Source organism: Lactuca serriola, chromosome 3 (genome assembly GCF_051521515.1).
Source record: "Lactuca serriola cultivar US96UC23 chromosome 3, Lser_US96UC23_V15, whole genome shotgun sequence".
Lineage (NCBI taxonomy): Eukaryota > Viridiplantae > Streptophyta > Magnoliopsida > Asterales > Asteraceae > Lactuca > Lactuca serriola.
In genome coordinates, this window is record NC_136410.1 from 243919282 (window position 1) to 243946846 (window position 27565).

Sequence of the window (27565 nt, forward strand, 5' to 3'; positions counted from 1 at the left end):
AGGCCACATAGCATTCAAGTCATAAATATAGGTAGTACTTTAAAAATATCTAGTAGGGGCATGTACTCTAGGTACTATTTGATTTATATGTTCAAAAATCATTATTGAATGATGTTACTAATAACATATGATCTTATAGGGTTACACCTTAATCAGGTTGGTACTTATTGAATATTTATTAAGTATTTAATTATTAATAAATAAATTCAAGTCTTGTATTTAATTAGAGAATGATTATTGTTTTATGAAAATAACAATAAAAGACAGAAGAAACTAGTTATTATATCATATGGTATAATTAATAAGTCATGTACAAATGTTTTGGACACTTTGGTTAACCATCAACTTACTAGCTAGTTAGGTTTATTAGTTAAAGAAACTAACAAGACAATTTTATCTCTTCTTTTCCCATATGGTTGTAGGTTTCCAATGCATGGGAGGTTGCTTGTCAACCTCCCTTCTTTTGTCCCTCATGCTCCTTTTGCTTTATATTACTTTATAATATAATATAGGGTTCGACCTTACTTGCATAGGGATGCATAAAAGAGTCTTATGCATGAAAGTTACTAGTTCTTTTGGCCTTGGGAATTCTCTAAAAATGTAGACACCATACTCCTTCCTCTTGTCTTTCTTTTGAAGCTAGTCGTGGTTTGGTGCTCCTTTGTGTTTCTCTTTTAGTGCTTATTTTTGTTAAGCACTTAAAGGCTTAAGAAACTCAATATACAAGAAGGAACTAGCATTCAAAAATACCATACTCTTGGTGGTGGAATACTTGTAGAGAAGTTCAAGCTCATTGAACACCCCAATATCAAGTGGGTTCAAAGTCTCTAAATGTTGTCTTTCTAAAACACCATATGGTTGTGTTTATATCATTCTAACCTATGCAAAAGGATCCTTGATGGTTTTGTTTTTAAAATGGTCTAAAATAAACTAGTTATTTTTAAATGCTTTCGTTGTCGGTTTTTATGAAAAACACTCTATTTTATGTATCAAAACCCATGAGGTATGTACTCACTTCAATAGCTTAGGATGTTATTTTACCCAATTTAAATGCTTAAAAGCCTCATAATCTCCACATAATTATGTATACAATAATTACTCAAAATGACCAAAATAACCCTAAGATATTTTAAAACTCAACTTAGTGTTTTAATAATCTTTGCACAATTATATAAGAGTATTAGAAGTGTCGGTGGCTAAACAGATGATCCAAAGTCAAGATTGTAACACCCCATTTTCACATTATAGTTTAAACGACTAATTATGAAATTCAAAGTATTGATACATTGAATTTTAGCTGATGTATTCTTAACGAAAGATGTAGTAGTCAAAATTACGAAGTCATTATTCTAAACTCTAAATATCGTATTTGCCCTTCTTAATTTTTTAAAATATTGGATTTGCCCAAATCTATTTTTTTAATAGTTTTTAACATTTAATAATCCATTTTTTATATTCTTATGTCATTGAAATTAAAATAAAAGGTGAATGGACCATAATGCCCTTTAATCTTAAAACCCTTTTGCCTACTTGGATAGATCGGTGGTATTGCCAACAAATCCCCAATTGGATCTGCCATAAATTTCCCCAGTCTTTAATGAATCGCAACCTCTTCAAATTAAACCCAAATAAGTTGAGGCTGGCAAATTGGGTTCCTAATATAAGTTGAGCTGCCAAATTGGGTTCCTAATACGATCATGATAGCTTCTTCCAAATCATAAAAACCCCCGACCACGTAAAATTAGAAAAAATATAAGAAATTTAAGAGAAAAAACATGAAAATAGATATAGCTTCGTAGCATGTTTTACTTACTGTATTTTGAGATAAAAACAAACTCCAACTTTACGATCAAAAAGAAAACACAATAAATTTGAAGAAACTAAATAAAGGTATAATAGAATTGCTTACATATATAGCATTAGATAGTGATGTATACCGTATGGCAATGAGTTTAGAGCTACTAATAGAAACTTGTATTATGAACATGAACCAACATACATGATACATTACCTGCTTTATTCAAAATGGTAACAAGCATCGATGTCAAATTCTCAACGAATCTTCAAGTAAATAAGAACGAAGAGGATAATGAATCAAAAATTGATAAATTCAATATAAAATAAAAAGAAGGGTAAAATAGTCAATTGATAAAAAAAGGATTTAAAATAATTATAAAATATGTTAAAAAAGGATAAAAATAAGGATTTGGACAAATTTGATATTTTAAAATTTTACTAAGGATAAATATGATATTTAAAAAATTGATTGGGCAAACATGATATTTTGATGTTTAATAAGGGCATATACAAAATTCTCCCAAAGAACACCTAAATCTGACTTCGTATGAGTAAGTTATGATTTTTCGAAGTTTCCCGTCAACACAATACAACAGTATGCGACATAGAAATTGAAATAAAAATCGGCCAATTGTTAGCCAAAACAATGTAAAGAAGAATAGAAGTAATCGTAAATAAGAATTTGTAGATATAGAGAACGTCGACAACAAAACTCATATGAAGTAGTTATGAGTTTCGCAAGATCTTTTGTCAGAGTAATTCTCATAAACTGTAAATTTAAAATAGAATGTGAATTAGCCGATGAAGTCTAAATGAAAGTTGTAGTACTCGCAGATACGAAATCAAGGATATAAAGAACGTCGAAAACGGAGCTCGTATGCGGAATTTATGATTTTTTTAAAAGTAGCAAAAAATACCCACGAAAAATGATGACGTGAAACCACCCGAAGGCGTCACGTAGCAGGGATGGAGACCAAGTCTTGATGATGACGTGGTTCCACCACGAGTTGACCCATGGCAAGGATGAAGGCGACAATCGACCAAGTGACGTGGTACCATTCGGATCTAGACACGTCGATGAAGCATGACGCGCCCATGGTCATAGAACGCGGCGTGCCCCTGTACCGGTCTATAAATCCGTACCGAATTTGGATTATTTCTCACACAAAATCTTCCAATTCTCTCTGAAAACTCTTTTTTGACCCCGAGCCTAATATTTCTGAGTTTGTGAGCATTATAGCGAAGCGCTGAGGCTTCAGAGAGCCCAACAAAAAGAAGTATTCAGAGTCAAAGTTCTGCCAACGACTTTCCGAAATTTTGCTAGAATTTTCTGTAAGTTAAGCTGCACTTACTGTTCTTTAAGTGTAACTTATATTTTATGTTCATTATCGTTATTATGAACCTATAAATAAGATTTATTAGTGACTCTAATCATAATACTAATTGATCTACTTACGGGAGTGATGTTTAGGCAAGATCTAGTGAGGTGTTTAAAGTGGATTTTCCAAACAGTATACTCTATATACCAAACAGATCCTACCTCCGATATGGTCTTACCTGGTTATTCCTTATTTGATAGAACTTCATGTATTCATTGGGATTAATGAAAGATATAACTTTTATTACTAGAATGTCATAAATATTAATAAATTATAGTATTATAGGTTAATACTTGTTAGACGCGTTACCTGCTCGTTGGACGCCATTTGGATAGCTGATAGTCGTCGGAGTACTTGTCCAGTTGAGTTATATCATTATATCATGTGTTACAATATATATAGTCATGCATGATAAGATATAAGAATTGATAGAGTATAGTTATATGTGTGGACTAGAATAGTGTCTATATGATTGGTTGTTTATGTGATTTGTTCATACACACACACACACACACACACACACACACACATATATATATATATATATATATATATATATATATATATATATATCCGGTTTTGGATCGGTCGGTTCGGCTCGATTTTGCGGTTTTTTTGCACACCCCTAGTTTCCGAATTGGGTTGGGGATCCCTCATTTCATTAGTTGGCTAAAGTGACGTTAAATGGTTGTAAAAAGTGTACATCTCTACCGCTACTTGGGCAGCTACCGTCACTTAAGGAGTTGGTTATTGAAGGCATGGATGAGGTGAAAGTTGTTGCTTTGGAGTTTCTTGGGACTACTGGTCTTCCATTCCCTTCACTTAGAAATCTAACCTTTCGAGATATGAAAGGGTGGGAGGCATGGTCAACTAGTAATACTGGGGTTGTTGATACGACATTTCCATGCCTTAAAGAGCTTCGTATTGAATGTTGTCCTAATTTGGTAAGTGTCTCAGTTAAAGCATTACCTTCACTAAGGGTTCTAAGGATAAGTGGGTGCAATCATGAAGTGTTAGGAAATCTGGTTCATGTATCAGTCACTACGTTGTATATAAGTTGTATTTCAGGACTTAATGATCAGGTGTGGGGAGGTGTTATAGAGTATCTTGGGACAGTTGAAGAATTCAGCATTGAAGAGTGGATACCTGTGGGATTCAGAAGCAGAGGCAAGTAAGGTTCTTGTGAATTTAAGGGAGATGAAAGTAGATTATTGTTCAAATTTGGTGACTTTAGAAGAGAAGGAAGAGGATAATTGTGGGAGCAACCTAACATCTCTTACAACCTTGGAGGTATGGAATTGTGAGAGCTTGGAGCATTGTAGATGTACAAATAGCCTCAAGTCACTTTCCATTTGGAATTGTAATAAATTACAAGAAAAAGAGTTGGTAGGAGGACGAGAGAAGCCTCTGATCAACTCAAACATACTCATGCTTCAATCTGTACGTATATTTGATTGGCCAAATCTGAAATCGATCACAGAATTAAGTTCCTTCAATCACCTTACGGATCTGTTTATAAACAATTGTCTAAATATGGAGTCATTTCCTGACCACGAGTTGCCAAAACTCAATGTGTTAACACATCTGTCAATAGTAAATTATGACAGTATGGATGCATCCTTTTCTGGTGGGCTTTGGCCTCCAAAATTGTGTCGCCTTAAAATAGGGGGGTTGAAGACGCCCATTTCAAAGTGGGACCCACAGACTTTTCCAACCTCACTTGTTGTCCTAAGTTTACATGGCGGACAGTCAGAAGATGTGAGTAATTTCAGTCAGTTGTCCCATTTTCCTTCATCTATTACTTCTCTTGAAATATATGGATTTGAGAAACTTGAATCAGTTTCAATGGGACTCCAACACCTCACCTCCCTCCAGCATCTTGTTATTTACAAGTGCCCAGAGACGATAGATCTACCAGACAAGTTGTTGCCTCTACTTTTGAGTTTGAAAATTAGGGGATGCCCAAATGTAACGACCCAATTTTCACGTCCAAAAATTTCGTTTTTAAAACATTACTTTAGAAAACATTAATAATTAAAACATTGTTTAATTAAACCATTCCACAACGAAAACCAAATTTGAAATCCACAACATATAAACAACCAAAATATCAGAGTATCAATCCTAGAATAATCTCATAACTGCGGAATCAATAAGTGTGTGTGATGAGCCGCTACCGCGCCTGCTCCTTCCCCTTGACTGAAGAGGTACCTGAAACAACAACTAAAAAATGTAAGCACAAAGCTTAGTGAGTTCCCCCACTGTACCACATACCATAATAATCACATAACATACATATATCGTCAGGCATATCTGGGTGCCCGACCTACCCCTTCGGTTCTCTCGACCGGATATTGCCTAGCATACTTGGGTGCTGGCCTCCCCTTCGGTCCTCTCGACCGGATACTGCCTAGCATATCTGGGTGCTGGCCTCCCCTTCGGTCCTCTCGACCGGGTACTGGAGACTACTTCTCCCCTCTACTACTACCACGTAACATGTACCACAATATCAGAATCTATCTAGCATGGCTGGGTATAACTACCCCTTCGGCCCTATCAACTGAACATCTTGGGGACTATCTCCCCTAATGCCACTAACATATAGCATCATATCATACTAGCACATAAACATAGCACAGGTAGTAGTAACTCTAGATGAATATCACAGAGACAATCATCCACATACAACTCCTACTGGTGGGCCGGCATTGTGGCCGTAGACCCACCGCTACTAGAAGGTAACTCACCTCGAAGTAGCTGCTGATCTGATCGGGAGCTGACTGTGTACTGCTGCTGCTGCTGCTCCGGAAATCCTCCGGCTGTAATTCCCACAACTTACTCAATCAATCACTGCTAACTGACCTTTGGGTAAAATGACCATTTTACCCTTGATCATGTCATAAGTCAAAGTCAGAGTCAACTTTCAATTGACCCGACTCGCCGAGTCCCTATCCAATCGACTGTCCTGGATCCCGTCTCTACTCGTCGAGTTAGGCGTTGACTCGACGAGTTCTCCTTCCAAACTGATGACCAAGTCCTTCATCCTACTCGCCGAGTTGTATGAACAACTCGCCGAGTTCATCTTCATCCGATGAACACTTATGCTGTGACTCGCCGAGTTGTATGAACAACTCGCCGAGTCTGTTCTTGATCTAAGAAGATTGCCTTGAACTCGCCGAGTCTGGGCATGGACTCGCCGAGTTCTTTCATGGGTGAGTTCGGCTTCCAACTCACCGAGTCCACCCAGGACTCACTACTCAACTCGACACCACGAAAAGGGGACAAACTCAGAGACTCGCGACCAGAATCGCCGAGTTAGATGAGCGACTCGCCGAGTCTGCTTCATGCAAAAGCCATATACGCGATTTTTCTCGAATCCAGTCCATGCCATTCACAGATCTAGGCTCCTAGGGCCTGGTTTACACGTAAAGTTTCCAACTTTACGTGTAGATCATCACCAATAAAGGTTCTAAGGCTCAAAGTGTTGGATAAGGTGTCTAAGTCCATAACTATTTCAGGTGTGTACTTGACCCGACCCGGCATGGTCCATTTGGGTTGCATGGCACCATGCAATTGGATAGACTAAATGAGAGAAATAACACTTGGAGAGTATTAATATATTATAAGTTCTAATATATTAATAATATTATTTGATTAGTTTGATCAAGAATTAATTTGGAATTAATTAAGTGATCAAAGGATAACTAATTAAATATATGGGTTGATTATGTAAATCATCCATATCTTATATAGTGGGCTAAGAGGCTCCTTGGATTATCAAGTTGGGTTCTACCCATAGGATGCTCCATGGATGCTCCATGGGAGTTACAAACCCATGGGTCATGGAAATGAAGAGTCATGACACATTAGGGTTTACATGGTGTAACCCTAGATGTGCCAACACTATATAAGAGTCCCATTCTCCACAAAATTGGCTACATAAGTTGAACACTAAGAAACAAGAGGGCTTGGCCGATTTTGAGAAGTGTGTGTTATCTCAAGAGTCTTTCCAAGAGCATTTGGTGTTGTGTGAAGCATTTGAGGCATCACACTTGGGGTGCTAGGCTCACAAGGTTTCAAGGAACATAAGCATCAACAAGGTAAGTTATTCTATCTTTCATTCAAGTTAAAATTGTTCCCCATGTATGCTAGATAGGAATATAACCTTGGAAATTCAACTTTGCATGATAATTAGACAAACATAGATCCAAGGTTATTAGGGTTGCATGTACACTTAGGAAGTGTTAGAATGCTCAAAACCCTTCAGTGGTATCAGAGCCTAGGCTTGTTTGTTTGTTATTTGTGCTTAAAAGTTGAAGAAAGTCGAAAATCTTGCTGTCTGACTGATGGACTCGTCGAGTTCATGTGTATCTTCAACCTACTCGGCGAGTAGGTTTATGCACTCGGCGAGTAGGGTCGACAGAGTGCAGAATTTCGACTTCAGTTGCTGGAAATGGATTAGAAACATTACCCTAAACTGTTTTGGTACTTGAAAACTTGTTTTAGAAGGTGTAATGTCTTTTCTAACTCATTTACAACAACTAGTTATCAAAATTACAAAGATTAAATGTGATTTTGATTCTTGAATGTGTTCATATTCATATTCTTGTTCTTATGATGTTTAGATGATCATAGGAATTATTTGTAACCTATGTGGTAGATTAATTCATGATCATAATGTGTTTTAATGGAGTCCATAACTTGTCCTCAAGTTATGGAAAACCAAAAGTCTCTTGGATTAAAAAAAACCATTAAAAGAACACAAGAGTTAGAAAAATGAAAAGTTCTCATTTTATTACTCTATTAAACTCATAAGTTACAAGGTATGAAAAGTTTTGAAAGTTTACAAAACTTGCCCTCAAGTTTTGGAACAAGTAAAGTTAAGTTAAAACTTTAGTTCCAACCCCTAGAATTTTAAAAAGTTAAAATTCAACCCTTATACTTATATTATTATGATTTAATAATTATATATATATGTATAAGAACAAAGTCGTCTTACCGCTAGTACGCCTCATTCACGAAGCCGGTCTATAAGGTGGGTATAAGGTTGTTGCCTATAAAATGGTAACTTAATGGGTGTCCACTCTCACCCACCGCTTGCTTGATCGGTGGAGGGTCGTTAGCCGAACGGGTAAGACAAGGACTTATTAATTCTCATTCAAAGTATGATGAATATTATAAAGTAACTAAATGTTTTATTAAATTCCCAATCTTAGTTACTTTAGGAAAAATGTGAATAAGGTGCTATTCCATGAAATTACACTTTACACTTTGATTAAGTCGTTGGTGGAGCGTGTGTGGTTAACCGGCACACTAACTTGGACTTAACAAGGTAGGTAAAGGGTGACTTAGGGTTTATTATAGTATCGATGGAGCGTGTGTGGTTAACCGGCACATCGATTGAGTGATAAACTTTAAGGGTACCAAGTGATTTGCATGGTTACTTCACACCTCGTTTTGTGATCCTCGGTATCCCAGTCACAAAACTTGGAGGGCATACTCGAGATTGAAACATGCCTTTGAAAAGTTCATTGAATCTCAAAGAATCTAGGAATTTCTAAGAACCATTCAAAAACCTAATACTAAAATATTGCGGTTTTCGTGGTGGAAATTGGTGAATCGTCATTCACCTACCTTTCAAATATGATATAGCTTAGATTACGGCATACCTCTTCTAAGTTATATTATATTGTGATTGGATCCTAGCCTTAATATTACATTTGGGTGTTTTATTAAGGACTCTCTTATATCTAAACTAATCTTGTTCTCTTTCCTTCAGATGTCTTTCAACAATGCTTCTGGCTCTAATCCTAATGGCTCCTTTACCCTTATGAACTTGTGTGGGAAAGTCACCTTTGATGGATCCAACTTCAATGAGTGGATCAGAAACATCAGGATGATTACCCGCTACGAGGACAAAGAATATGTCCTTGACAAGGAGCTTAAGGAGATTGATGAGTCCACTGCAACTCCTCAGGAGATCGCTGAATTTCGGGCACATGAAACGGATGCTACGAAAGTGGCTTGCATCATGATGGCCACGATGACAGCGGAACTCCAAAAGTCTTATGAGGATTTCTACCCTTATGAAATGCACCAAGATTTGATGGAAAGATACCATCAAAGTGCAAGACAAGAGAGGTATGAAATCATCTGCTCCATGATAACAACCATGATGAAGGACGGGGAATCCGTCACGAGCCACATGCAGAAAATGCAAAGGTATGTGGATCGTTTGCTGAAGCTTAATGTGAACTTCCCGGAGGATCTTGCAATAGATATTATTTTGCATTCCTTACCATCGTGCTATGATCAATTCCGCATGACATATCACATGAACAAGGAAGAAGTCACCCTCAGCAAACTTCAGGGACTTCTCAAGACCGCAGAATCAGGTCTTAAGGGGAAGTCGGTTGCTATCACTCCTACTCAAAACTCTACTCCGGTTTTGGCAATCGGGAAAAGTCGAGGGAGGAAGAGAAAGAGCTCTTCTAAGGGTACCAAGGTTCGGACCCTTGATGGCTCTTCTTCAAGTGGAACCAAGAAAGGTTTCATTACTCCTTCTTCTGACCCAAAAGAGGCTGAATGCTTCTATTGCCATGAAAAATCTCATTGGAAGCGGAACTGCCCAAAATACCAGCAAGATGTGAAGGATGGGAAAGTTAAACCCAACCATGCAGGTATTTACACTATCATTTCTAATAACTCACCCCATTCTAATTCTTGGGTCCTTGATACCGGGTGTGGTATTCATATTTGTTGTGACTTGCAGGGACTAAGAAGAAGTGAGGATGTGGAGCAAGGAAGGATAAACTTGATCATGGGGAATAGGAAAGCTATACCTGTTACCAAGATTGGAGTTTATACTTTATCGCTAAGTAGTGGGTTTAGTTTAGATTTGAATAAATGTTGTTACTCGCCAGGAATGGCAAGAAATATTATTTCCTTTCATGCTTTGTACAAACAAGGGTTTACCTTTTCATTTAATAATGAAGTTGGTTCTATTGATGCTTTCTTTAATAATGTTCTTTATTTTAAAGCATTACCTTGTGATGGTGTGTATGAAGCTGTATCTGTTGTAGATAACTTAGGAAATAATGTTTTGTGTATTGATTCTACTAATAATAACTTGGATAAAGCATCTTTATGGCATTGTCGTCTTGGACATATAAGCAAGAAACGCATAGGCCAACTCCAAAAGGATGGAGTCTTGGAGTCGTTTGACCTAAAGTCAGATGAGAGTTGCGAATCATGCTTACTTGGAAAAATGACAAAGTCACCCTTCACAGGTTCGTGTGAGAGGGGTGAAGGTTTGTTGGACCTCATACACACGGATGTGTGTGGACCATTCAAACATGCCACAAGGGATGCTAATCGTTATTATTTGACTTTTACTGATGATTATAGTAGATATGGATATGTCTACTTGATCAAGCATAAGTTAGAGACTTTCGAGAGGTTTAAGGAATTTAAACAGGAAGTCGAGAATCAATTGGGCAGGAACATTAAGATGCTTCGATCCGATCGTGGTGGTGAGTATCTTAGTTCAGAGTTCCTCGACTATCTAAGGGAATGTGGGATAGTCTCACAATTGACACCTCCCAGGACACCACAGTTGAATGGTGTGGCTGAGAGGCGTAATCGAACCTTGTTAGATATGGTTCGTTCCATGATGAGTCGAGCTACGCTACCAATTTCATTCTGGGGGTATGCCTTAGAGACTGCCGCCCATATTCTTAATCTAGTCCCTACAAAGAAAGTTGCCAAAACTCCTCACGAGATGTGGAATGGTAAAGTACCTAAACTAGACCACATCAAGATTTGGGGTTGCGAGGCTTTCGTGAGACGCGAGACTCATGATAAGCTCGAACCTCGAAGCGAGAGGTGTATTTTCATCGGTTACCCACAGCGATCCTTTGGTTACCTCTTCTACAGACCTAGTGACAATGTGGTCTTTGTAGCAAGAAGAGGAGTCTTTCGAGAAAGAGAATTTATAAGCCAAGGAGACAGTGGGAGGCAAATTGATCTTGAAGAAATTTAAGAATCAAACGGTGAAGGAACTTCAAACTCTAGCCCTCAACTTGAGGAGGAAACTCCTGTTGAGCCAATTGACAAATCTGTACCTCTGAGACGTTCCACGAGAGTTAGGAGTGCACCTGAGCATTACTATGGATTCCATATTACTGCAGAAGGTGAGACACTTATTAGTGATGAAACACTAGTAAGTCAAGATGACCCTAACAGCTACGAGGAAGCCATGGCAGGCCCCGAGTCTGCTAAATGGAAAGAGGCTATGGATAGCGAGATACAATCCATGTATGACAATCAAGTTTGGAACTTGGTTGAAAATGTAGCAGGTCGTAAGACAGTAGGGTGCAAATGGGTCTTCAAGAAGAAGACCGACATGGATGGTAAAGTACACACTTATAAGGCTAGACTGGTTGCAAAGGGCTTCTCTCAAATTCCTGGAGTGGATTATGATGAGACCTTTTCTCCAGTAGCCAAGATTAAGTCTATTCGGGTTCTGTTAGCCATAGCTGCATTTCATGATTATGAAATATGGCAGATGGATGTCAAAACCGCTTTCCTTAATGGAAAGTTGGCTGAAGATGTTTACATGAGTCAGCCAGAGGGTTTTGTCAGCAACGAGTACCCTAATAGAGTGTGTAAGCTTGAGAAATCCATTTATGGATTGAAGCAAGCACCTCGCAGATGGAATCTTTGCTTTGATGAAAAGGTCAAGGAATTTGGCTTTTCTAGGAGTGAAGATGAATCTTGTGTGTATGTCAAGGCTAGTGGGAGTATAGTTAGCTTTTTGGTATTGTATGTGGATGACATACTACTCATAGGAAACAACATTCCAACCCTGCAGGAAGTAAAGTCCTGGCTTGGGAAGTGTTTCGCTATGAAGGACCTTGGTGAAGCTGCCTATATTCTAGGGATAAGAATCTTGAGAGATCGGAGTAAAAGACTAATTGGACTTAGTCAGAGTACCTACTTGGATAAGGTACTGAAGAGATTCAGCATGCAGGATTCCAAGAAAGGAGAGTTACCCATCCAGAGTAACACCAGATTGAGTAAGACACAAAGCCCTAGCACTGAGGCTGAGATAGCAGAAATGAGTCGAACACCTTACGCTTCGGCTGTAGGATCGATCATGTATGCTATGACGTGTACTCGACCCAATGTAGCTTTTGCCTTGAGCATGGTTAGCAGGTATCAGGCGAACCCTGGCAAGGCACACTGGACTGCAGTAAAGAATATCCTCAAGTACCTACGGAGGACTAAGGACTGGGTTCTTACCCTCGGTGGGAGTGATGACTTGAGAGTTGTAGGGTATAGTGATGCTAGCTTCCAGACTGATAGGGATAATTTCCGCTCTCAGTCGGGCTGGGTCTTTACCCTAAACGGAGGAGCAATTTCTTGGAAGAGTTCCAAGCAAGAGACAGTGGCAGATTCTACTTGTGAATCAGAGTATATTGCAGCTAGCGAGGCAGCAAAGGAGGCGATATGGCTGAAGAACTTCATTGGAGACCTTGGAGTTGTACCAGCTATTAAAGAGCCAATGGAAATTTTCTATGATAGTGAAAGTGCTGTTGCCTTAGCCAAGGAACCAAGGGATCATGGGAGATCCAGACACATCGACAGAAAATACCATTTCATTAGACATCGGATCGAAGAAGGACACCTCGTGGCAAAGAGGGTATCATCAGATGAGAATCCGGCAGATCCCCTCACAAAGGGACTGACTCGGGTTAAGCATCTTCAGCATGCTCGGAGCATAGGGCTGAAGGATGATATTAGATTTAGTAGTTAGATAATCTCTAAATTTGTAAAGTGTAATTGACATTTGATGATGAATAAAAGTGTTTTATTTATGAGTAAAGTGTTGCTATCTCTTGTCGATCGTTTACTATATTTCTTTTGCATGTTTTGACTTCCAGAATAATTTTGTTTGGTATAACATATTATTCAAACCTCCACAGTCGGTCATATGTTGGAAGTAGATATGAATCAAGACTGTCATGTTTGGTTGTAGAGGTCTTGGACAAGGCTACAACAATCATGAGTGCTCATAAGTTCTGAGCATTGGACTCAACCCACGCTCACTGGAATCACTTCATGGAATTCTATCTCGAGTGATCGTGAGACGGTAATATCATATAAGTCTTCAAACCTAGAGATATGATTTGTTACTTACAAGTTGGTTATGCATTGACTGTACGAAACCGCATTGGTAACTCGATGTTATAAAACGTACTTTTGTGTGTAATTCAATGAGTGGTAGAACAAACATATGAGTCGAAGTTTATCTGTTCCTTCTTGGATTAGAAGCTGATATCTGGGCCCCTCGATGATTTTGTTTTGACCCATGTACCGGGCCCGGTCAGAACTAAGTTGATGTGTTCAATTAAGTTCTATGTCAAACAAATCGGAAATCGGGAAACAAATGCTGGACAATAAGCAAGACAATGTTCCATGTATTTGTCCGGCTGATATCTAGAACAGAGGATTATATGATCACTTATCTTAAATGGCGTACCATCATCATCTCAGTTCCGAGAGACCTTGAAAGAGCTACGATTGCCGGTCGGTTCCTGAAGTACTAGAGATATTGTTATTAGACTTATCCAAGTGGGAGACTGTTGGATAAGGTGTCTAAGTCCATAACTATTTCAGGTGTGTACTTGACCCGACCCGGCATGGTCCATTTGGGTTGCATGGCACCATGCAATTGGATAGACTAAATGAGAGAAATAACACTTGGAGATTATTAATATATTATAAGTTCTAATATATTAATAATATTATTTGATTAGTTTGATCAAGAATTAATTTGGAATTAATTAAGTGATCAAAGGATAACTAATTAAATATATGGGTTGATTATGTAAATCATCCATATCTTATATAGTGGGCTAAGAGGCTCCATGGATTATCAAGTTGGGTTCTACCCATAGGATGCTCCATGGGAGTTACAAACCCATGGGTCATGGAAATGAAGAGTCATGACACATTAGGGTTTACATGGTGTAACCCTAGATGTGCCAACACTATATAAGAGTCCCATTCTCCACAAAATTGGCTACATAAGTTGAACACTAAGAAACAAGAGGGCTTGGCCGATTTTGAGAAGTGTGTGTTATCTCAAGAGTCTTTCCAAGAGCATTTGGTGTTGTGTGAAGCATTTGAGGCATCACACTTGGGGTGCTAGGCTCACAAGGTTTCAAGGAACATAAGCATCAACAAGGTAAGTTATTCTATCTTTCATTCAAGTTAAAATTGTTCCCCATGTATGCTAGATAGGAATTAACCTTGGAAATTCAACTTTGCATGATAATTAGACAAACATAGATCCAAGGTTATTAGGGTTGCATGTACACTTAGGAAGTGTTAGAATGCTCAAAACCCTTCACAAAGTGCACCAAAAGGGGTAGATCTAGGTCTTGTGTGCAATATGGTTCCAAAAAGACAGTAGATCTGAGCTCCTGGAGCTCAACCATGTCTAGATCTAGAGGTCAATCAACTTATTACGAATTATATTGCACATACAAGCTTGGGGAAGGGCTCAAGAAGGACTTCAATGGAGTAATAAGCATAGAAACAGGGGGAAAACGAGTTATACCTCAAAGAAATCACTGAGAGAACACGAAGATGCTTGGCTTCCTTCCCTTCCTCTTGATCCACTCCTCTTCCTTCTCAAAATCTTCAAGAAAACACACTAAAAATGCCTCAAACTCACAAGAACAAGGGTTAGAACGTATGGAGAGCTTCTGAGGGTGAAGGGGACGGAGTTGGGGCGCAAATGAGTGTTTAAATAGGGTGCAAACCCCTGAAACTTAGGGTTTCATCCAACAGTGGTGACTCGCCGAGTCGCCAACTTAAACGTGTCCCGGGTCCCGTCCCTACTCGGCGAGTCGGACCTACAACTCGCCGAGTCCAAGGCTTAAAATGAAAATATTCAAAAGAAATTTACGTACCAGGAACCAGGTGCTACACCAAATCTGAAAGAAAGGAGTAGTAAAAGCGGCTCCTACTTGCCCCTCATATCACATATCCCCTACATTGACATATTAAGAGGAATTACAAACCTAATCTGAACGTAAGTTCCTCCGGTCCTTTGCAGTTGATTAATTGTATTATAATATATAATAATTGATTCTTCTTTCATTCAATCAACAAAATGCAGGTATTATATCAACATAAGCATGTATATAATAGTAAAAAAAAATGTTTGTGTGTCAATATATGGTTGTAAACATGGACAGGCAGTTTTATAACCTTACTAGCTGAATGTCCGCGCGTTGCACAGAAGCATCTATATAGCTGAAATTTTTAGAAATATATGTTTTTTTAAATGTAACACTAATGTTATTGTTTAATTTGATATAATAATTTGTATACTAAGTTGATATAATATATTGATTATTTTGAATTATATGATAATATATACATATATTAAAACTGCATAATCTCAATCTTTTGAATGACCTCTACTCGCGGGTTACTAAAGAATAAAATTAAATATAATATATGGTTTAATGTTATTTATAGCTGTTGTTATTGTTAATTAATTTTTTAAAATTTATTTGCTTACCATTTTAAATTCTATCATTGTAATTATTTAAAACATCAATTTTTTTTTATTTTAAATGTTACAATATAATCATTTATATAAAGTTATTTTTAGTTATTGTTATTGTAAGTTATTTTAAGCTACTTATTTGAAAACTGTTAACGATTATAAAAATATTTTTAAGAAATATTTTAGTTAAACTGATATTATAATTTAGTTTTTGCATTTAGCACTACAATTTATCACTTTTAATTATTCGCAAAATTTTCTTTGGGTTTTTAATGGAACTGGAATTTATATTGAAGTTGACTATATAATGTTATATTTAAATTAACAATTTAAGTATTTTGTCCAAACTGTTCAAAAGTTATAGCTAATAATGGTTTACATATAACAACATATTAAATCTAATAAATTAAGTATAATATGTTAAAAGTTAAAGACATAACTTTATAAGTAGCAATAAAAAATTTTATTTTAATATTGAAATTTAGTTTATTTATGATTACACTTTAGGTTTGATACTTATTTAACCTTATTAACAAACTTGTAATCATTATTAGAAAGACACTATAATTTATCACTTTTAACTATTTACAAAATATTCTTTAGGTTGTCTAAGTTGAACTAAAATTTATATTTAAGTTGATCCTGTAAGGTTATATTTAAATTAACAATTTAAGTATTTTATACAAATTGTTCAAAAGTTGTAGCTTTAAAATGATAATGGTTTACATACAACAACATATTAGACCTAATAAATTAAGTATAATATGTTAAAAGTTAAAAACATAACTTTATAAGTTGAAGAAAATATATTTTTTTAATATTGAAATTTAGTTTATATATGATTACACTTTAGGTTTTATATTTATTTAACCTTATTAACCAATTTATAATCATTATGGGAAAGAAATTGAAAAGTCATGGGAGTTTCAAATGAATGTGGTGAAAGGAAAAATGAATAGGAGTTTCAAATGAATGTGGTGAAAGGAAAAATGCTTCCTTTATAAGTATACTAGTCGAATGCCCGCGCGTTGCGCATAAACATTTATATAGCTGGAATCTTCATAAATATATGTTTTTTTAATATAACAATAATTTTGTTGTTAAATTTGATATAATAATTTGTATACTAAGTTGATATAATATATTGATTATTTTGAATTATATGATAATATATACATCTATTAAAACTGCATAATCTCAATCTTTTGAATGACTTTTACCTGTAGATTACTCATGAATAAAACTAAATACAATATATGGTTTAATGTTATTTATAGTTGTTATTTTTAATTAATTTTTTAAAATTTATTTGCTTAATGTTTTAATTTCTATCATTATAATTATTTAAAACATCAAACAATGTTTTTTGATTTTAAAGGTAACAATATAATCATTTATATAGAGTTATTTTTAACTATTGTTATTGTACGTTATTTTAAGCTACTTATTTGAAAACTTTTAACGATTATAAAAATATCTTTAGGAAATATTTTAGTTAAATTGATATTACAATTTAGTTTTTGCATTTAGCACTACAATTTATCACTTTTAACTATTCGCAAAATATTCTTTGGGTTTTTTAGTGGAACCGAAATTTATATTGAAGTTGACATTGTAATGTTATATTTAAATTAACAATTTAAGTATTTTGTCCAAACGGTTTAAAAGTTGTAGTTTTAAACTGATAATGGTTTATATACAACAACATATTAAATCTAATAAATTAAGTATAATATGTTAAAAGTTAAAGACATAATTTTATAAGTAGAAGTAAAATATTATTTTAATATTGAAATTTAGTTTATTTATGATTACACTTTAGGTTTGATAATTATTTAACCTTATTAACCAACTTATAATCATTATTAGAAAGACACTACAATTTATCATTTTTAACTATTTACAAAATATTCTTTTGGTTGTTTAAGTTGAACTAAAATTTATATTTAAGTTGATCCTATAAAGTTATATTTTAATTAATAATTTAAGTATTTTATACAAGTTGTTCAAAAACTGTAGCTTTAAAATGATAGTGGTTTACATACAACAACATATTAAACATAACAAATTAAGTGTAGTATATTAAAAGTTAAAAACATTGTAGTGACATAAGAACATGGTTTGGCATGCGGAATTAAAGCTTGCACAATTGAACATGGTGATTTGGGTGTTTAAGAGATATATTGAATGTATATGGTGTTACACAAAAAGGATCTAGATCTAGACTACATAAATAACACACACTTACACACTCACGTTTACATCTCTCAAGCACACCTCTACAAGTGGTATGAACCCACTATTTATAGAGGTGTTTACATGTCTCTCTCTCACTCTCTAACAAATGGGTCTAAAGGCTAAAGCACCACATGCAAGTGGGTTTTACAAAAGTCAAACATTTACAAAGTCATGAATGAATAACTTTGCACCCCAACATTCTCCCCCTCACAGTTAGGAATGAATGACCCACTTCAAATCTTCCAAAATCAAGCACTACGCGGTTCGGGCCTCAAAGGTGACACATGTCGAAACGAACTTCAATCTTCAATTCTTCCATGATTCTTCAATTTGGGCTCTAGGATGTGAGACAATACAATCCGAGCAGCAACGAATGATCAAGAGTATTCCAAACTCCAAATAATCACCCAAAGTTGCGCATAAAAACACACCCCAAAAATCTTCAATAATTCCAAACCCATTTCAAATATATTACTTCTGAACATCCAATTGCATCATCTCGTAGGCTTTAGAACTTCAAGATCACTTCGGTCATCAAATCCGCGTAATATGAAAAATTCAAGTTCGAATTTCCATATAAAACTTCTCCCTCTTTTTATAATCGAAATTTGATTATAAAACTCCAAAGGAAAAAGAACGTGCTCTATTCGGAATTTTTCATGTCAAAACTCCCCCTTAACATGTGGCATAAACTTTGTGCTTCAATCCGGAAAACCCAAAAAAATATTCAATTTTTATTGCCGTTACGGGATTGCCTTTGACAAAATTTCTCAAAAATGGGTAGAAATTGTCAATTTCAAAATTCTGCACTTTCATCATTTTATGACCCCATTTGCGAAGTTGGACCACTTATATTATTTCTTGAAAAGAGCAAGGACCAAATGCGAACATATTTGTTTTCTTCTTCATTGAACGATTAACAGGGAATGCTTCGCACACCCTTCGCATCTTTCACTCACCCTTCGCATCTTTCACCCAATTAATCAAATGAACCAAATGCGAATGAACAACTTCCAGATATGCAAACCATGGATAAGAAAATACTTCGCATCTTAACTCCAAAATTGAACAAAATGCGAACTCACGTGATCTCTATAACCAAATGCGAACTCAAAATTACCAAATTCAAACTCCATTCACACAAATGCGAATTGAACAAACATTTCAGAAGCGAACCCAAACAAGATCAAATGCAAATCCAATGAAGATCCAGATGCGAACTCAATATTTCAAATGCGAACATTATTCTTGAGATCAGATGCGAACTTGATACAGATCTTGGACTCCAAACGTGCGAAATCAAAATCAATTAACCTCAAATATCAAATCGTGAACTTCTTATGCGAATTGTTTTGACCCACAAAACCAAATGCGAACTCAATTGATGTCATACGCGAACTGATTTCATAGATGCGAACTATTGGTCATCAATCGTTCAAACCTTCAACTTCATAACCAAGATCAATATGCGAACCCAAATTTAATCTTTAAATTGATTCACCAAATGCGAAGTGAATAACAACCTGAATCACCTTCGCATCCTTCTTATTCCCATCGACCCAGTTAATCCTTCACCCTTTGCTTTCCAAGACTGAGATGTATTCCAAAATTGACAATCGTTCTAAAGCCACAAACAGTCAACGTCATTTAATACCAAAAAAATCGATTAAGATTCAAAATTAATCAAGAACACATATATCACTTGTGTCACTGTGTTCGACATAAGAACACAAACTCAATCAACTTTTGAAATTGAACCCAAATCAAACATAATATCGATTCCAAATCACATTTCAGTGATGAACCTTCAATTTTGACTTTTTGGTTGACCCCGATAAACACCAAAACTATCGATCTTTAATCTAATTTTGGATCAAACACCCATTTTTAACATAAATCATAACATTCTCCAACTGTTCCTTATCGTGTTCTTGATCAATTTGATCAAAATCAAAAAATCAATCTCCGACTTCTTCACTGGAACTTGTATAAAATCGAGTTCATCATATTCCAAATCATAATAAATCAACACTCATTTTCAGATATTCATTCAACATCGATCGAAAAAGAAAAAAAATAATGAGAAGTCGAGATTAAGAACTGAAGAACAACTGATTATGAATGATCGATAAAATGCAATCGGATATTAATATCTAACGCAAGCGAATCGATTCAAGACTAGATGAATCGATAGAAGAACAATGATTAATATCCATCAACGAAACTGATTTGATACAACCGAATTTCGATTCAACATACAAGATCGTGATTATCGATTTGCAAGAACACGAGAATAGATGTCCGACATATGAAAAGAATCAGATACATCGAATATATCAGTTGGATTACAAGTTTGGGCTCAATATGTTTGAATGAACAGTAATGGATCGAGATTTTTGGGCTCAAAGTTATCAATCATATATCGATCATTGATTGGGCTTCAACAAATCATGAACAGTAATATTGAGACTTTGGATCATGGAAGATGAACAATAAATTTTATTTTGTTTTTGGTTTGAATTTTATCTAAACAAAAATTGATTGGATCAACAATGAGGTTTGAAACGAATTAGATCCAATGAATCAAAACGATCAAAAATCAAGAACGCAATGCACAAACTCAATTATTACGAGAGATCATAGAGAGAGACTCACCAAAATTGTTCAAGTTGCGACAAAAATTGCCAAACCGAGAATCGTTCTTCAAAAATCACCTTGATCTTGAAGACCCGCTCTGATACCAATTGTAGTGGTGTTGATTATGATGACATGTGCGGAATTAGAAAAGATCTAGTGATTCATCATGTAAAATCAAGAACACATGGAGTAAATAAATCTTTGTAAGCTCTTATTAGATCTAGAAAGATTATACAAATGGGTTTGTATACAAATTCTCTCTCTAGTCTAACACTCCAAATGGACTCTTACATAATGGGAGTCACTCACTTCCTATTTATAGGAAAAGACTCAACCCATTTACACATACAAAGAGGAAAGCCTAAAACACTACATCCAAGCATGACTTTGCACCCTAACATTCTACCCCTCAAAGTTAGGATTGGATGTCCGGCTTTAATCTCCAACGAGCTAGCGCGATCAAGACCAAACTCCCCCTCGAAGTAACACCGGTCTTCAAATCCGCAAATGAATATTCGACAAACCCGAGAAGCTTCGAATACCCATCATTCTCCCCCTTTTTATAATCAAAAAATGATTATAAAACCCACTAAGGATGAGAAGCGCCCGAGGAATAGTCTTCACGATACTCCCCCTTGATGTGTACCAAAAATGAATCACCAAAAATCTTGCACGGAAAAACAATCACGAAAAAGCCACAAAATTTCCAATTTATGAAAAATTTTGACTTTTTGGGTGAAAGTTGCAAGATTTTTCAAAATCCGGGTAGATATTGTCACTTTCTGAAACTTGCAGGGACCCGTTGCGCCAAAAACAGCCAAATATGCGAAACTCTAGCCCATTTGCGAAACCGGGCGTAAAGCGTTAATTCGCACAAACTGCAAGGACCAGAACTGAAAATGTTGCAATTTCTCAGCTTTTATTTCCATTTGCGAAGTTGGGTATAAACTGTCATTTAGTGAAAAGATCAGGGGTGCAAACTGAAACTCTTTACTTTCTTCTACCCCAATTCACTTATACAGTAAAAGACTTCGCATCTTAATACTTCGCACGTGAAACATGAATGCGAATCATTGTAACGATCCAAATTTCACGTCCAAAAATTTCATTTTAAAAACATTACTTGAGAGAAACATTAATTGTTAAAAACATTGATTGATCAAACCATAACAAAACGTAAGCCATGTCTAAAAATCAAATCATACAATCATCATAATATCAGAGTATAAATCCCAGAGAATCTCGTAAGTGCGGAATCCGTGTGTGTGTATGATGTGCCGCTACCGCGCCGGCTCCTTCCCCTTCAACGAAGAGGTACCTGAAACCAAAACCATAAACTGTAAGCACAAAGCTTAGTGAGTTCCCCCATCGTACCGCATATCATACAAACAATTAACACGCATACTGCCAGACTATTCTGGGGTGCCTGACTACCCGGTACGGCCGTTCTGGGGTGCCATCCTACCCGTGTCAAGCCATTCTGGGGTGCTGACTACCCGTGTCAAGCCATTTTGGGGTGCTGACTACTCGTGTCAAGCCATTCTGGAGTGCTGACTACCCGTCGGTCCTAACAACCGAACATAGGGACTGATCCCCTCATACTACCCCTATCGCATATAACATAACAAGCCAGCATGCAAACATATCATCACATACTGTCAGACGTATCTGGGGTGTCTGACTACCCTTCGGCCCTAACAACCGAACTCGACTACTATCACGTACAACATATCATGCTAGCATATAACATATCAGGTAGTAGCAACCTAGATGATATCACAAAGACAATCATCTATCATACGTCTCCTACTGGTGGGTCGGCATTGTGGCCTTAGACCCACTGCTACAGGAAGGTAACTCACATCAAATAGGCTGCTGGTCTGTGTGGGAACTGGCTGTCTACTGCTGTTGCTGCTGCTGCTAACGTCCCTCGACTGTAATTCCCACAAAACGATCAGTCAAACACGCTAGATGTTCCTAGGGTAAAATGACCCTTTTACCCCTCACCAAGTCAAAGACCAGGTCAAAGTCAACTTCCAGTTGACTGGACTCACCGAGTCCAGAGAGCAACTCGCCGAGTCCATCTCTCGCTGATCCGGTCCCACTCACCAGGTCCCTCTTTCACTCACTGAGTCACCCCAGACTCGCTAACCGGGACTTTGGGGCCGACTCGAGTACCAACTCGCCGAGTCCTGCGAGCAACTCGCCGAGTTCCTCGAGCAGGTCCTCTGCTTGCTTCCAATCCACACCAAAACACCCCATTCGAGGGTTTGGGGGTTTCGGGACTACGTTATACGGTTAATTCCGAGCACAGGTACGAAGGGTTGAGCCTTTGACGCTTAAACCCCTCGTGTTCTGTGGATGTTCATATTACTCGCCGAGTTTGAAGAACTACTCGGCGAGTTCCAGGCAATCTTCATAGGATTCGCCGAGTTTGTTCATCCAACTCGCCGAATCGACGACCATCTTCATAGAACTCGCCGAGTCCTTCGACCCACTTCCTGAGTAGGCCAAATCTAGGACATGAAACACTTCCAGACCACAGATCCATGGTCCTAGGGTTCATTTACCACGTAAAGTTGTAAACTTTACGTGCATGCATGGCCCTATGAGCTCAAACATGCACTTCCAAGCTATACAAGAGGTCCTATGCTCATTGGGGACTTCCATTACCTCAACCACAGAGACTTTATGCTACTATGAAGTCCAAAAGGTCCACATCCGAAGTTCTTGCAGAACATTAGCCATAAACACATAGAGATTTAGGTTTTTAGGGCTTAAAACCTCTTTTCTTAGGGACAAAAAGGGGACTAACGAGCTAAAGATCAAGTTAGGGTCTTTTCTACCTGAATGGAGGCCTTTCACAGAGTAGATTCCGGATCTCCTTCCCTTCTTGCACTCTTCAATCTTCTACCTCTTCTCCCAAGCCCCAAAACACCTTCAAAATGTTAACAATCACCCACAAGGACACAAAGGAGGCTAGGGTTTCGTTCTACAGGTCTCTGGGAGCGCTAAGGGAAGTGGAGGCTGGGTTAGATCGATTAAATAGGGTGCAAACACCCGGGTTAGGGTTTAAGTCCAAACAGGGTCTACTCGCCGAGTCCATCGGACCTACTCGCCGAGTAGACCGAGTAAATCCCGCGTCTAGTCCCGCTTCTACTCGGCGAGTCAGTCCCTCAACTCGCCGAGTCCCAGGCTAAATATGCAAAATAAAGAGATTTAATAATCACGAATACATACCAGGAATCAGGTGCTACAAATCTCCCCCACTTATTTTAGACTTCGTCCTCGAAGTCTGCTGCTCGATCCTGAAACAGCTCGGGATAGTGCTCCATCATCTCGTCTACCGGCTCCCAAGTCTACTTCGAACCCTTGCGGTGCTGCCATTGCACATTCACTAGCTCCACCCTCTTGTTCCTTAAATCCTTTGACTTCCTGTCGAGGATTGCGACTGGGCGCTCGATGTAATTTAGGCTGTCATCAACCTGAATATTCTCCAACGGCACTACCGCTGAATCGTCCACTAAGCACTTTCGCAGCTGAGAGACATGGAAAGTGCTGTGGATCTGGCTGAGCTCGGCTGGCAGATCCAACCTATACGCCACCTTGCCCACCCGGGCTACAACCCTGAACGGTCCGATGAACCTCGGGCCCAACTTGCCCCGCTTCCTGAATCGGATGACGCCTTTCCAAGGCGACACCTTCAGGAGAACCATATCCCCGACTCGAAACTCCAAGTCGGATCGACGCTTGTCGGCGTAACTTTTCTGCCGACTCTGAGCAGTCTGAAGCCTGCTCCGGACCTGCTGGATCCTCTCGGTCGTCTTGAGCACCACTTCGGTGCTCCCCATGACCCTCTGGCCAACTTCACCCCAGCATATCGGGGTCCTGCACCTCCGTTCGTACAACATCTCGAAGGGAGGGCGGTCGATACTCGCGTGATAGCTGTTGTTGTAGAAGAACTCGGCCATGGGAAGATAGGTATCCCAGCTACCACCGAAGTCTAGCACGCACGCCCGCAGCATATCCTCCAGAGTCTAGATGGTCCGCTCGCTCTGACCATCCGTCTGCGGGTGAAAGGCAGTGCTAAAATGCAGACGAGTACCCAACGTGTCATGGAATCTCTTCCAAAATCTGGAAGTAAAACGCACATCCCTGTCCGAGATCACCGATACTGGCACCCCATGCCATGCCACAATCTCCCTGATATAGATGTCGGCCAATTTCTCGGCAGATATGCTCTCCTGAATCGGAATAAAATGAGCACTCTTGGTCAATCTATCGACGATGACCCAAATCGAATCTACTCCACGTGCGGTCCTGGGAAGCTTCGTGATAAAATCCATCGTGATATCTTCCCATTTCCACAGTGGAATATCCAACGACTGCATCTTGCCATGCGGTCTCTGATGTTCGGCCTTGACCTTCCTGCAGGTCAAACACCGTTCGACGTACCATGCCACATCCCGCTTCATGCAGGGCCACCAGTAATCCAGACGAAGATCCCTATACATCTTGGTCGCCCCGGGATGAATAGAGAATCGGGACTTGTACGCCTCCTCCATCAAAGTCTGGCGCACACCCCCGTGATACGGCACCCATACCCTACGGTGCAAAGTCAATAATCCTCGGCTATCATAGTCAAAGGAGGAAACCTGACCCACCACACGCTCGCTCTTCCGATGTTCCTCCTTGATAGCCTCCTGCTGAGCCTCCCGAATTTGCTCCAACAGGGGAGTCACCACGGTCATCCTCAAGCAGACGTCCCTGGTTGGCGCCGCCTTGCGGCTGAGCGCATCGGCCACCACGTTGGCCTTCCCCGGGTGGTAAAGGATCTCGCAATCATAATCCTTCACCACATCCAACCACCGACGCTGCCTCATGTTCAGATTTGGCTGATCCATGAGGTACCTCAAACTCTTGTGGTCCGTGCAGATGGTACATCGAACCCCGTAGAGGTAATGTCGCCAAATCTTGAGGGCAAAAACCACCGCCCCCAACTCCAAATCATGCGTCGGGTAGTTCGCCTCGTGAGGCTTGAGCTGCCTCGAAGCGTAGGCAATAACATGCCCCCTCTGCATCAGTACCACGCCTAACCCATAAATGGATGCATCAAAATAAACCACAAAATCCTCCACGCCCTCTGGCAGGGCTAAGATTGGTGCCTCACACAATCTCTGTCTCAGCGTCTCAAATGCAGCCTGCTGCTCGGGCCCCCACCGAAAGACCACGACTTTCTTCGTCAGCCGCGTCAGGGGCACGTCTATCTTGGAGAAATCCTGAATAAATCTCCGATAGTAGCCTGCCAATCTCAGGAAACTCCGAATCTCAGATGGAGACTTTGGAACCTCCCATCTCATCACGACCTCGACCTTGGCCGGATCGACCAGAATCCCGTTCTGGTTGACGAGGTGTCCAAGAAATTGCACCTCGCACAACCAAAACTCACACTTGGAGAACTTGGCATACAAGCTCTCCCTCCTCAAGGTCTCTAACACCTCTCTCAGATGCTCCTCATGTTCCTCCCGATTCTTGGAATAAACCAAGATATCATCGATAAAGACTATCACAGACCGGTCCAGCATCGGTCTACATATGCGGTTCTTGAGGTCCATGAATACGGCAGGAGCATTGGTGAGCCCAAACGGCATCACCACGAACACATAATGGCCATAGTGCGTCCGAAACACGGTCTTCTGCATATCCTCCTCCCTGACCCTCATCTGATGATAACCCGAACGCAAATCAATCTTGGAGAACCAAGATGCTCCCTGAAGCTGGTCAAAGAGGTCATCAATCCTCGGAAGCGGGTAACAGTTCTTCACCGTTACCTTGTTCAGCTCCCGATAATCTATACACATCCGATGCGACCCGTCCTTCTTCTTCACAAACAGAATCTGGGCTCCCCAGGGCGAACTGCTCGGACGAATAAATCCCTTGTCTAGCAGCTCCTGCAGCTACGTAGACAACTCCCGCATCTCGGGAGGAGCCAACCGATACGGTGCCTTGGCTATCGGAGCCGCACCAGGAACAAGGTCAATCCTGAACTCCACCTGTCGCTCCGGAGGTATCCCAGGAAGCTCCTCTGGGAAAACATCTGCAAAGTCTCGGACCACCGGAACCTCGCTCACTGTCGCCTTACCCGCCTCCCGGGTATCCATCACATACGCGACATATCCTGCGCATCCCTGCTGAAGGTAGTGCCTAGCCCTCGCTGCTGAACATACAGCGGGTCCATACTGGGGCCTCTCACCATGAATCACTAACTCTCCCCCGCTTGGGGTCCTGACCCGCACTAGCTGCTGCGCGCAATCTATCACAGCCCCATTAGGGCTCAGCCAATCCATGCCTATAATCACCTTGTTCCCACGCAACGGTATGGGAACCAAATCTACCAAGTAGCGCTCCTCGAACAAACGCAACACGCAGTCTCGAAATACCATCGATGCCCACACCAATCGATCATCAGCAATCTCCACCTCCAAAGGGCAACCTAACTCGCCTGATGGCTCATGAAACTTCATGCTAAGCGCAAGGGAAACGAATGATCGGGATGCACCCGAATCAAATAACACCTGAACTGGGAGGCCGTTCACATGGAACGATCCTAATGCATACATATACATACAGAGCACATATCAATAACATAACATCATAAAAATAAGATAGAGGGAAAGAATCATACCCGTCACCACATCGGGTGAGGCGCGTGCCTCCTCGGTAGTCAGCTGAAATGTTCGGCTCCTCACCACTAGAGCCTCTGACTTGCCTTGCCGGCCATCCGTGATCCGCAGGGTCGCTGGAGCTGGCGCCTTCACCGACGCTGAAACTATCAACTGGGGGAAATTGGCCTTCTTGTGGCCCCTCTGGTTGCAGTGAAAACACAGCAACTCTGATGGATGAATAACTGCTGCCGGAGCAGTGCAAT